The sequence below is a fragment of the Camelus dromedarius genome, chromosome 35 (assembly GCF_036321535.1).
Source record: "Camelus dromedarius isolate mCamDro1 chromosome 35, mCamDro1.pat, whole genome shotgun sequence".
Taxonomy (NCBI): Eukaryota; Metazoa; Chordata; class Mammalia; order Artiodactyla; family Camelidae; genus Camelus; species Camelus dromedarius.
In genome coordinates, this window is record NC_087470.1 from 8,063,307 (window position 1) to 8,075,028 (window position 11,722).

Genomic DNA, 11,722 nt, shown 5'->3' on the forward strand with positions numbered 1-11,722 from the left:
TTAAGGAGTATCAGTTATCTATTGGGGTCCTTAAGGAGTTTATGTATTTATCGAAAGCCTATGCAGGCATAAAACTTTAAAAGAGAGAGGGGGATAGGGGGAGAGAGAGAGAGACAGAACAGAGACAGAGGGGGAGAGGGAGAGAGGGGTGGGGGCAGGATGTTAAAAGAATGGAGAAAAAAAGGTTTGAAAACAGTGTACGATCAATAATAGAAGAGCAAGTTGAAGCAGAATAGCAATTGAGCTGAGACGTCTTCTAAAAGCCTTTAAAAACAAATAGAAAAGTTCAGAAAATAATATACAATTGTTTCAAAAGTAAATTTTTAAAAGGTAATCGGAAATAGAACAGATTTTAACAAAAGATAAAACAGAGGATTTTAAAAGACGGGAGAAAGAAAAGGTTTGAAGACGGTGTGTAATCATGAATAGAAGAGTCAGTGGAAGCAGAATAGCGATCGAGTTGAGACGTCTTTTAATAACCTTAATAAAAAGGAGGAAAAAAATCGAGAAACAATATTTGAAACCTGTGAATAACCAGTAACAGGAGATCAAAACCAAGAGAATGAAAAAGGGAAGGGGGTGGATGTTTAAAAATAATAATAATGAAAAGACTTGAAATGAAACATTTAAAAGGGATTAAAACCGTAAACGTATACGACTGTTCAAAAGTAAAGGTTAAAAAGGTAACAGAAGGTAAAACCGATATAAAAGAGATTAAAAAAGACAAAGGAAACGAAAAAAAAAAAAAAGAGAGAAAAAAAAAAAAAGGATGTGTTCTCCTGGAGACGGTGCGCTCTTAACGGTTTCACCGAGAAGTCTTTCTGTCGTCGCCCTGTTTCGTGAACTCAGCTTGCTTTTTCCGCGGGCCCTCTGTCGGCGCCCTCGTCTGTGCTGCCCTCGGTGCCTGTGGGCAAGTAGATCGCGCCCCCTCCTGGCACCGCGTTTGGATGCTGCGTTCCTGCCGGGAAGGAGGGAGGGTGGCTGGCCGCCTGCCCTCTCCCGGCGCCGGTCGCTCCGCTGCTCTGTGCGGCTGTGTGCTCCGCCTCGGGTCGGCGCTCCTCTCCGTAGGTGGGCTCGGGGAAGACCGTGGAACCGCCCCGCCCCTGCTGCATTCCAAAACTCGGCTCCTTCTTAGTCTTGGTGGCACGAGTTCTCTGAGGTACCGGGGCAGATATATAATATCTGCCTCAGGCTGAAAACGAGTCTCAGTCCTGCCTAGGAGGTTGCAGAGCCCCCGGGTGCGGATTCGAGTCTCGGCCCCGCCCCCGCTCCCGCCCCCGCCCGCGCGCTGCGCGCCGCGCGCCAGGGGCTATGGCGGCTGTGGCTGCGCCCCGCCTCTCTTCTCGCGAGAAGGGCCGGTGATGGCGCCGCGGGTCTGAGGAGATGGAGGCTACGGCGCCCCTCCCCCCAGGGCACACCGGCCGTGTTGCTTTGCCTTTCTTTCCCCGTAATGGACGGGTTGGGGGGGCGGGTTGTTCTGCTCTGTATCCCCTCCCGGCCACGGCGCGTGGTGCCGCCGACACGGTCCTCTGCCCGGCTCGTGCGGCCTGTCCCGGCCCCCGGCTGCCGGCCTGCGACTCGGGCTGGGTGTCGCGGGGACCCTCTGTGCCCGTTTCACTTGGATCGGTCGGTCAAGGGGCGCTCCGGGCAGATCAGAGACTCGGAGGCTCCCCCACCGTCCCGTCGGCCTCTCCGTTGGAGAGGGGGAGGTTTGGCGAACGAGCCCTATTCCTCCTCTGCCGGTCCCTCCCGCACTGTTTTGCTTTTGACTCTTTCTTTTCTCCTTTTCTCCTACCAGATTTTGGGCGTCTTTGTCTTTCGAAGAGGGCGGTGTTCTGTCGGAGTTCCGCAGGTGGTCTGATTGGCCGAGTGGGTCCGTCGATGTGAGTTTTGGTGTATTTGTGGGAGAGGGTGAGCTACGAGCGTCCTTCTACTCCGCCGTCTTGCTTCTTCTCGGGTTATTTTTGAAGAGTAGGTGCTGGGGATTGAACCCTGGACCTTTATTTTTTTGCATGCTAAGCATGGGCTGTACTGCCTGATCTCTAGACCCTCCCCACCGCAACCCCCCCTTTCCCACCGCCTCCATAGTACTCGATGAATCTCCTACCTAGATATCTATGCTTCCTTGGAATAGGGCCGTCGTTTTCTTCATCGGATTGATGCACGTCTGTGGATTCGTCTCGTTTCTCTCCACTGCGGTGGGTGGCATCGGGGCGTGGGGTGGGGTGGAGTGGCGTGGGCTGGGAACAGTTCTTCACGTGTAGAGGTGGAGCGGAGCGATGAGGATGGTGACTGTTTCCCCGAGTGCTCGCGCCGGGTGATGGAGGCCTGTGGTCTGACTTGGAAGAGGACTCGGGTGACCAGAACAGAGCCCGTGTGGGGTCGTTGTGGAGGGAGGAACTCCACCCCCCCCCCAGCCCCAGCCAAGGCACTCGTACCTCATCGAGGGACGGTCGGCCGAAAACAAACGAAAGCTGTCAGAGGTTTGGGGGTGGGGGTGAAGGGGTGTGTGTGTGTGTGTGTGTGTGTGTGTGTGTGTGTGTGTGTGTGTGTGTGTGTCTGTGTGTGTGTGTGTGTCTGTGTGTGTCTGTGTGTGTCTGTGTGTGTGTGTGTGTGTCTGTCTGTGTCTGTGTGTGTGTGTGTCTGTCTGTGTGGTGTGTGTGGTGTGTGTGTGTGGTGTGTGTGTGTGTGGTGTGTGTGTGTGTGGTGTGTGTGTGTCCCCGTTCCCCGTACCACGGTCTCTGGTCGAGGCCCCCCCGAGCGGAGAAACGCACGCCAGGCCGTCCGTGCTCCTGGTTGTCCGGCCGCGTGTCCCTGCCACCCAGAGATCCCGAACCGTCCCGCTCGCTCCCCTGCCATGTGCCATGTGCCACCTGCCTGTCGGCCGGGCGCTATTTTAGACCCTGCGAAGAAGTCGACCGGACGGACGGGCCGGGCCGGGCCGGGCCGGGCTGAGCCGAGCCGAGCCGATCTGAGCCGAGCCCGTCCAGGCTGGGGTGGGTGGTGCTGGGTTCAGAGGAGTGGGGTACAAGCGGGAGGCGGGCGTCGATGGAGGGGAGGGGGAGGGGCAGGGGGAAGGGAGAGGAAAGGGGAGGGGAGGGGGAGCAGGGATGACGATGGTCTGGGGCTTGGCTTGTGGGGTGGGGGTGGGAGGGATGGTAGCCATCCTATGACTTTCTCTCCCTACCCCGCCTTTTGCAAGTCTGTTCGAGTGACAAGGTGGTGCTGGTTTCTGGCTGGTGCACACCATAGTGATTCTGTTCTTCTTTTTCCTGGTCTTTTTCAGGAACCCTCGTCCCGAGGGACTGAATCTAGTGCCCTGTGCTGCGCGGTACGACCTAGGGGTCGAATCTGCCAGGAGAGGACTTACAAGGATTTGGAGGATCCTGGAAAACTGCTACCATCCAGAATCCTACATGGATGTTCAAGATCTTGTGGATGGACGGACGGACGGACGGAAGACGGATCGAATGGAGGCCCCGCCCCATCCCCTGGACCCCTAGGCCCAGGAGGATCGTGATGGGTCTGGAAAGGACTCTTCCGACGAGGGTCTCGGGATGGACTTTCTCGGTCCGCGGAAGGTGTTTCTGCACAAAGAGGAAGAGAGGGGCGTTCTCGGCCAGAGAGCCCGAACCGCCTCCTTTCAGGGATCCGCTCCAGTCAGGGTTGGGGTCGGGGTCAGAACGCAGCCACCGACAGCTCCCCTCCCTCGTCTTGGCTCTCCAACTTGGGAAACCCTCCTCCCTGCCCCCTCACCCATCTTCTCGTCAGCCGGCCTCCAGCTTCCCCGTGCCAACCACCTCTCTCATGCTGCCGGACTTTCCTCCTCCTTGGGCTGCCAGGAAGCTCTCCCGCTCCTCCACGTGCTTTGGCTTGGAATCCCTGACAAACACAAGCGGTGCTGGTGGGCGGGGCCGCGGGCGGTGGCAGAAGGACTCCCTTCATCTTATGGGAGCGATTTTTATCTCCATAGAGGTGGCGATTGAGAAAACACATAAAATCACTCAGAAGAATACCCATGTGTAGTGTCCCTGACCTAGATCCGTGTCTGTCTGTCTGTCTGTCTGTCTGTCTCTCTCTCTCTCTCTGCCTCTCTCTCCATTTCGCTATTCTGTGTGTGTGTGTGTGTGTGCGCGCGCGCGCTGCGCGCATGCGTGTCTGTCTGTCTCCCTTGTCTCTCTTTCCTCTCCTCTCCCCTCCTCTCCTCTTCCCTGTTCTCCCCCCTTCCCCCTCACCCCTCCACTCCTCTCTTCTCCCCTCCACTCCTCTCCTCTCCCTCTTCTCCTCTCCCCTCGCCTCTTCTCATTTCCCCTCCCCTCCCCTCTTTTCCCTCCTCTCCTTTCCTGTCCTCTCCCCTTTTATCCCTCCTCTCCTCTGCTCTCTCTCTCTCTCTCTCTCTCTCTCTCTCTCTCTCTCTCTCTCTCTCTCTCTCTCCCCCCTTCACTTCCCTCCCTCCTCCCTACCCCCCCCAACCCCTACCTTCACAGGGCCTCATAGATTGCAATCGGTTTCCATGAAATGTGATGAAGAGGGAATGAATTTTAGAATGATATCCCCATGCCATCGAATCCTTCTTCCCCAGGGATAGCGACTTATTTGTGGTCGTGTTTGTTTTTGTTTTTCTTGTTGTTGTTTTGGGGCGCATCGAGGGCGCAGGAGGCGTTGGGAGTGAGGGTGATGTTTCTCTTTCTGTCTGTCTCCTCCTTAGGAAGGATTTTAAGAGGAGGGAGGACCCACAGAAATCTACCATCTTGTCTCGTACTGCAGCTGTGTTTGAGCTTCCTATACGATCTGGGCGGAACACTCCCCACCCTCACCTCAAGCCGCCATTGCCGCCCCCTCAGCCCCCCTGCACCCCCGTCCAGTCCCACACTTGGGGCGGTGGTTGGGCATAGGGGGATGTTGGCGGGGTGGTGGTTGGTGGGGGGTGGGGTGGTGGAGGAAACCAGAAAACAGACCACTGTGGCACGTGGGTGACTGGGGCTTCAGGGTGAAAGGAGGATGAATAAAATGGCCGGAATTAGGCTAACGGATTGCTTCTTCTTTTTTTGGCGGGGGGGGGGGGAGGGGAGGATCATTAGGTCATTCATTCATTCATTTGCTGGTGGGGGGGTGTCATTCGGTTTCTTATGCTCGCCCTGAAAACGGTCAACTGTCCTGACTGACTGGTTGCTGCTCACGGTTCCAGGCCTGTTGTTGAAACTGGAAGCTATCGATCTTACTGTTTCTACTGTATTTCACTCATTGAAAGTCATCATCATGCTGGGTCTCTGAGTCTTTCTCCGAGGAGAAGGTCGGTCACGGGACTAGTGACCTGACAAAATAGCCTGAGTGACCAAGAAGGCCACACCTTGAGTGCTTATGAGATAACGAGATCTAACCACCAGCCTCTATAGAATGGGTCACCTGGAGGCATCGTGACACCATTCTGAGTCTTCTGATGAGAAAACGATTCTGTGGATGGTGATCGATGCCCGATTGTTTGAGCTATGGCTCTAGAACCACCCCACCCACTCCATCCCCAAGGTGGGTACACAGTTTTGAAGACGCTAGCCTGCTGTGAATCCCCTTTGCCCGGCAGAGCGATAAAATGGCCTCTTTGCTTCTAAGCTCCAAGACCTTGTCTCTGGATTCTTGGGCTCGTCGGGGACGGGGGCCGAACTTTTGGCAACAAGCGTGCTTCAGAAACAGCGGATGCCCGAGAAGGACACTCTGCCTCTCCCTCTTCTTCCGGGCCTGAAATGGGGAGGAAAAAAAAATCGCTTCCCCTGGAAGCCGGAGTCCGGAGCCCGCCATCCGGAGGGACTTCTGGCTTGGCCTTCTCCTGGGGTGGGGGGGAGGGCACGCCACTGCACGTGTTCTTTGTCAACTCCCTGTTTCTCTCTTCTCGAGTTATCTCTTTGGGACGGCTCCCACACTGGGTGAAAACAGACAGACTGGCTGGTATGTCTCCCTACCCCACCCTTCGCCCCCAAATGACTGATCTCCTGTCCCATCAGAATCACCACTTGTTTTCCAACGTGGCTTTCTTGGATCCTGGAGGACTTGTAAAGGAAAAGCCCAGCTGGGCTAACAAGCTAAAGTCACAAATCTAAGTGTGATAAGTGTCCGTTTACTGATCTAAGTTCTGCTGGGCTAACTCGTAAATCTGAAGTTTAGTGTCAGTTTACTGGGCTAACAAGCTAACTCGTAAATCCAAGCTCAACAAGTGTCAGTAACGTGATCTGTTCCAAATTGATAAGCTCCAGTGTACTGATCCTTTGCTTTTTGTTGTTTGAGCCTTATTGGCGAATAGACCCATATTTGTAATTAACCCTATGAAACCTCATGTGCACGTCTTGGAGGTGCTCAGAGCTTCGGAGCAGAAGCCCCTCTGAGCCCGCCGGCGTAATAAATCTGAGTACTCCAACCCTCCGAGTGGTGCTTGTTTCTTGGCTGGCCTGTCATTTCCGTAACAGACTGATATCAACTTAGAGCCAAGATGGGCGCAGAACTGAAGGAGCTTCTCGGCTGGCCTAAGAAGCCTGTCGTCGTGATGTGGGAGGCATTCTTTACGAGGGACCTATCTGATTAAGTGCTTGACCGCCTTTTGGACTTTGAACCAACTTGGAGATAGGAACTAGGATGAGAGGGCACCCGAAATAGCTCAGCAAACTCTTCTCCATCCTTAGAAGACAGACAGACAGACAGACAGACAGACAGACAGACAGACAGACAGACAGAGTGTGTGTGTGTGTGTGTGTGTGTGTGTGTGTGTGTGTGTGTGTGCGCGCGCGCGCGCGTGTTTGTGCGCGTGCGGGGGTGTGGGAGAGGGAGGAGATGACGTCAGCGTACTGGACACTGTTTCAGTGACATGGGGAGTGCTGTCAACTAGGAAGGAACGTCATGTATTCTTCAGCCTTGTGTCTGTACAGGTGGGTACACTCAGGGTTCCAGAAAGGATGGGATATTCCTGGCAGTCGTCTACTGCCCTGGCATCGAGGGCTGGCTGGCTGGCTGGCTGTCATCCAAAGTGGAGGCTCTCGTGAAAGGGACAGAACCGAGTCCCAAGGAGATGCCTCCTTCACTGACTTTCATGCAAACACAGTGGACCACAGCCTCCGGAAAGAGGGTGGGTGGCACACGTGGCCCCAGTCTGTTCTGTCCATTCGGCAAATGGCCTGGGTTAGGGGAAACCCAGCATGGCGACCATCCGACAGGCCGACCCACCGACCCACGGACGTGCTCGGTTTCTCCCAGCTCCCTGGATGACCTCCCCCACCCACCCCCACCCCACCCGCATTCCTTCACCCACCGTGGTGTCTGGTGTCAGGGCACTTGGAAGATGACTCCCATTGTTCAATAGACAGGGGCAGGAAGATTCCTATAGGACCGCAAAAACAGTCAACTGGCCATACACACATACATACATACGTACAAACGTTTTGTCCCCAGAGGCCTCAGACCTCCTCTCTCTGGACCCGCTGAACCCCAGTAACTGGCCCCCATTCAACTGCCACATAGTAGGGGTCATCCAGACGTTCTTGGGATGGTAGGTATGACTTCCAAAGGGGTTGAAGCCTTCCTTCCCCCGCTGCAAGCCTGATGCCATCAGCATGGCCAGGACACTGCTACAAACAAACAAACAAACAAACAAACAAACAAACAAACAAACAAACAAACACACACACACCACCACCACCACCACCACCACCACCAACAACAACAACAACGACGACAACAAAAGACAAACACATGCGTATGTGACTTGGGGACATACTTTCCGCAGCCTCCAGGGACGAAGGCACTCTCTTCGCTGGGTAAATCCTACGAGGCTTCACTAAAGCGCTTGCCAACTTACTTCTCAGAAGGATCGATCTCTGCCCCCATCACCCGCCATCATCAGGCAAGGTCGTCAGAATCCATGGGAGATATAGACTAGAAGAAGAAGTAGAGGAAGGAGGAGGAGGAGGTGGAGGAGGAGAATCAGTGACATGAGGTGTGTACGACTTCTTGTCTCCAAGAGGATTGAGTTTTAAATTTTTTTCTTTTCAGATACAAGGGAAAATAAACTTTTGTTTTTTCCCCTTCCTTCCCTTTTAGAGGCGGACACCCACATGGTAAATATCATACCTCTGTCAGCAGAATGGAACCCTTTCTCTTTTTCTCCCTCCCTGACCCTTCTGGGATTCAGAAATCCTCCGTGAGGATTTTTCTATTCTTGGCAGCAGAGTTATTAGCATCATTGACTTGGAGGCAAAAACTTAGGTTTCCATTAAACTGGGATAGACATGCATGGATAAGAGATACTAGTGCTACTCGTTTTCCTTAGGGTTCCCCTGTGTCTGTGGTGTGTGTGTGTGTGTGTGTGTGTGTGTGTGTGTGTGTGTGTGTGTGTGTGTGTGTGTGTGTGTGTCTGTGTGTCTGTGTCTGTGTGTCTGTGTGTCTGTGTCTGTGTCTGTGTCTGTCTGTCTGCCTGCCTGCCTGCCTGCCTGCCTGCCTGCCTGCCTGCCTGCCTGCCTGTTTATTGTAGGAACTCTCTGTCAATGGAAGTATAGTTGACTTACAATGTTGTGTTCATTTATGACGTACGGCATAGTGATTCACTTATTCACACACACACACACACACACACACACACACACACACACACACACGTATACTTTTTCAGGATAGGTTATTACAAGCTATTGAACATAGTTCCCTGTGCTAGACAGTAGGACCTACTTGTGTACCTAGTTTGTATAGGGTGGTTTATATCTGCTAATCCCAAACTCCTGATTTATCCCTCTGCCCTCCCCCATTCCTCCACCCTACCCTGTCCCCTGTGTTAACCATCGGTTTCTTTTCCATGTCTGCGAGTCCAGTCTGTTTCTGGTTTGTAAATAGGTTCCTTGGAGTCTTTTTAAAATGGAGTTATTTATGTATGGATGGGTGTCTTGACTTACTTTCAGATCCCACCTAGAAGTGATGGCATAGGATATCTGTCTTCCTCTGGGTGACTGACATCACTAAAGCTACGGAACTCTTCACGTATGTGCGTGTGTCGTCCACGTTCAGGGGCCGTGCTGATCTTCTCTGGATGGTTCCCGTGTTAGTCGATGTGCTGTGGCAGCAAGCGCTTGCCTTAGGGTTTTTGTCTCAACCTGAAAGCCGGCCCGGAGACTGAAGGTCTTCTAGTTGCCTCCACTATCTGCCTAGGACCATCTCCACGAACGTTTCCCATTTTCTCTCACCCTTTTGTCTTGGCATCATTGAGTACTAAAATGCTCCGTCTCCTGAAGCCCTGCAGACTGAAGCTGGACAACGGGAGGTAAACGTCAGAGAAATGGCCACAACAGCTCCTGTGGAAACCATCCTAGGGCCTGTTTTTGGAGGAGCCGCTCAGAGAGTTGAGCCGAACACCCCAGGACATCATCAGAGGCATTTCAAACTGCTCGAGCCATTTCGATGACCCCGATGTGTGGAAATCTCCTACTAGACTGACCCCCTACTCCCGGCCCTGAATCTGGTTTCTCATCTGCTCCAATGATTAACTTTTGTGCTGTACTTTGGTTTTCCACACAAGTGCCTCTTAGGCGATACCTGACTGCTTGCTCCCTAGGCCTAGCTTCAGAAGCCCATCGACACCACCGCCTCCTGAGACGAGATACTACAACTGTTTCCTTGAACAGACCTGTTCTCAGAACTAAGAAACTGGGTCCATGAAACGCAGGCCCTCTAGGAAACTATTCCCTCCCTCCTGCCCCCACACCACACGCACGCATGCACGCTCAGACGCACGCACGCACGCACGCACGCACGCACGCATGGACGCACATGCACAGTCAACAGCCCAGCTTTTAATGTGTAAAACTTCCAGGGAAGTTACAGAATAGGGAAATGTTGGGGTCCAGAGTAGGCTGCCCCAAAATGTGCCCGATGGACTATGCTGAATGAAAGGGACTTCACAACTGGCCAAGGGGGAGGGTATAGGTCAGTGGTAGAGTGTGTGCTTAGCAAGCAAGCACAAGGTCCTGGGTTTAATCCCCAGTACCTCCGGTCAAAAATAAATACATAAAATCGAATTCCTCTCCCCGCCCCCCCCCCCAAAGTATACACTGCTGTATGTCAACTCTGTCTCAATAAAACTGGAAGAAAAAAAGGAAAAAAAAATGATTTAACAAAAGAAGGAAAGAAACAAACAAAGAACTGCCCGAGGCAAGAGGAACACTCTGGCCCTCCTTTCTGCCTCCCTGGAAGCAGGGGAAAAAGAATTTTGTTTTTTTAAAGTCTCCCATCCCAGAGGAATCTATCAAGTCAGAGGTCTGCTTCCATGCCCTTCCATGATTCTCAAACGGTGTAGTGGGGTTTACCCAGATTAGGAAAAGGAGGGGACTCCTTTGGCCTGAGACCAGGCGAGATTCTCCCCCTCCCTCCCGCCTCCCTCCGTGCAGTTGGGACGGGGTGGCCTAAGGGTGGGGAAATTGAAACCAAAGAACAAAAGCCGTTCAACAGAGAGGAGCCGGAGGCCAAGTCAAAGGCTCTGACCTGAGCACAGAGCTTTCTGCATTTGAATGAAGCGATTGAACGAGGCCCTGCCGAATGGATCCTCCTGACGTCCCCGCCCCCGCTTCCAGGAGACAGTCAGTCGATTTGGGACCGATCGGTGGAGAAGGCCTGTGAGGCGGCGGCGGCGGCGGTGGCGGCGGCGGCGGCGGAAGCAGCGGCGGGGGCGGGGGGGGGGGTGGTGCGCGGGCGGGGGCGGGACCAACGGTCGCTCCAACTCTGCCTGCCTGCCTGCCTGCCTGCCTGCCTGCCTGCCTGCCTGCCTGCCTGCCTGCGGGGCTGAGGCCTGAGGGCCACGCTGGTTCCTGCCACTCAGGGAAACTTCTGCGGGTGTTGCCGAAAGATCGCCCTCCCCGACCCCGTCCCTGACGAGCCAAATAACCCAGAGACAGGGTCTTAGAGTTTAGAAGAAAAGAGGCAGCTTGATTGCTTTGCTGGGCAAAGGGGACTCACAGCAGGCTAGTGCCCTCCAAACTGTGAACCCGTCTTGGGGTTGGGGTTTCATGCTTCTGTGGACGAACAGGTTGGAGCATGAAAGGGAATCACAACAGGCGGGAGCACAAAAGGTGCTCATGATCAACAAGGGTCTCTGATGAAACTTGCTCCTAAATCTGGATGAGTGTCTGATAACATGGGACCTCCTGGTGGTCTAGTAGGTCATCAGCCCGTGACCTTCTTTATCTGGTCAGACTCACCCGGCGGCACCAGCGCCACGGAGGAACTCGGGGTGGGGGGTGGGGGGTGGGAGGGGGCTGGTCGTTCTCCTGAGCTTATCCTCCCGTGACTCCCTTCCTGGGGAAAGACTCAGACGCCAAACATGATTGTCAAGTTGAACGATCAGAGGAAGGTCAAATCAAACAGTTAGAATCGACAACTTTAGCTGTTTTTAACAGTGGGCCTGGAGCTGGGAGCGGTGTCTGGTCAGTCGAGTTTGCTGATCGTTCTAAAAGCAAGCAGTAAGCATAAAGCCAAAAATTGGCTTAGCCTAAGTGCGGCCACTTCATGATTCCTCCTTCACTGGGGGCTGAGGCGTGGGGGAGGGCGGGGGTGGGGGACAGGACTGAGGTGGCGGCGAACTTCTCCGTGAATGCTCGGAGCCGAACTGCTCTCTGGGCCTAGGTCTGAAAAAGGCCTGAGTCTCAGCTATGACAGATTCTCTCTCTTTCTGGGCACATGGACTGACTCGCCCCGCATC

General features: G+C 53.9%; 1 long non-coding RNA gene and 1 other non-coding gene across 2 annotated transcripts; both read right to left on the reverse strand.

Moving 5' to 3' along the window:
- Nucleotides 1-8,007: 8,007 nt before the first annotated feature.
- LOC135319964 (uncharacterized) lies at nt 8,008-10,686 on the reverse strand. Its single transcript, XR_010379065.1, has 2 exons — nt 10,510-10,686; nt 8,008-9,278 (listed from the first exon to the last, which is right to left on the reverse strand). It is a non-coding gene; the product is annotated as an uncharacterized LOC135319964 (long non-coding RNA).
- Nucleotides 8,993-9,101, reverse strand: LOC116156098 (U6 spliceosomal RNA). Its single transcript, XR_004139968.1, has one exon. It is a non-coding gene; the product is annotated as a U6 spliceosomal RNA (small nuclear RNA).
- Nucleotides 10,687-11,722: the final 1,036 nt, after the last annotated feature.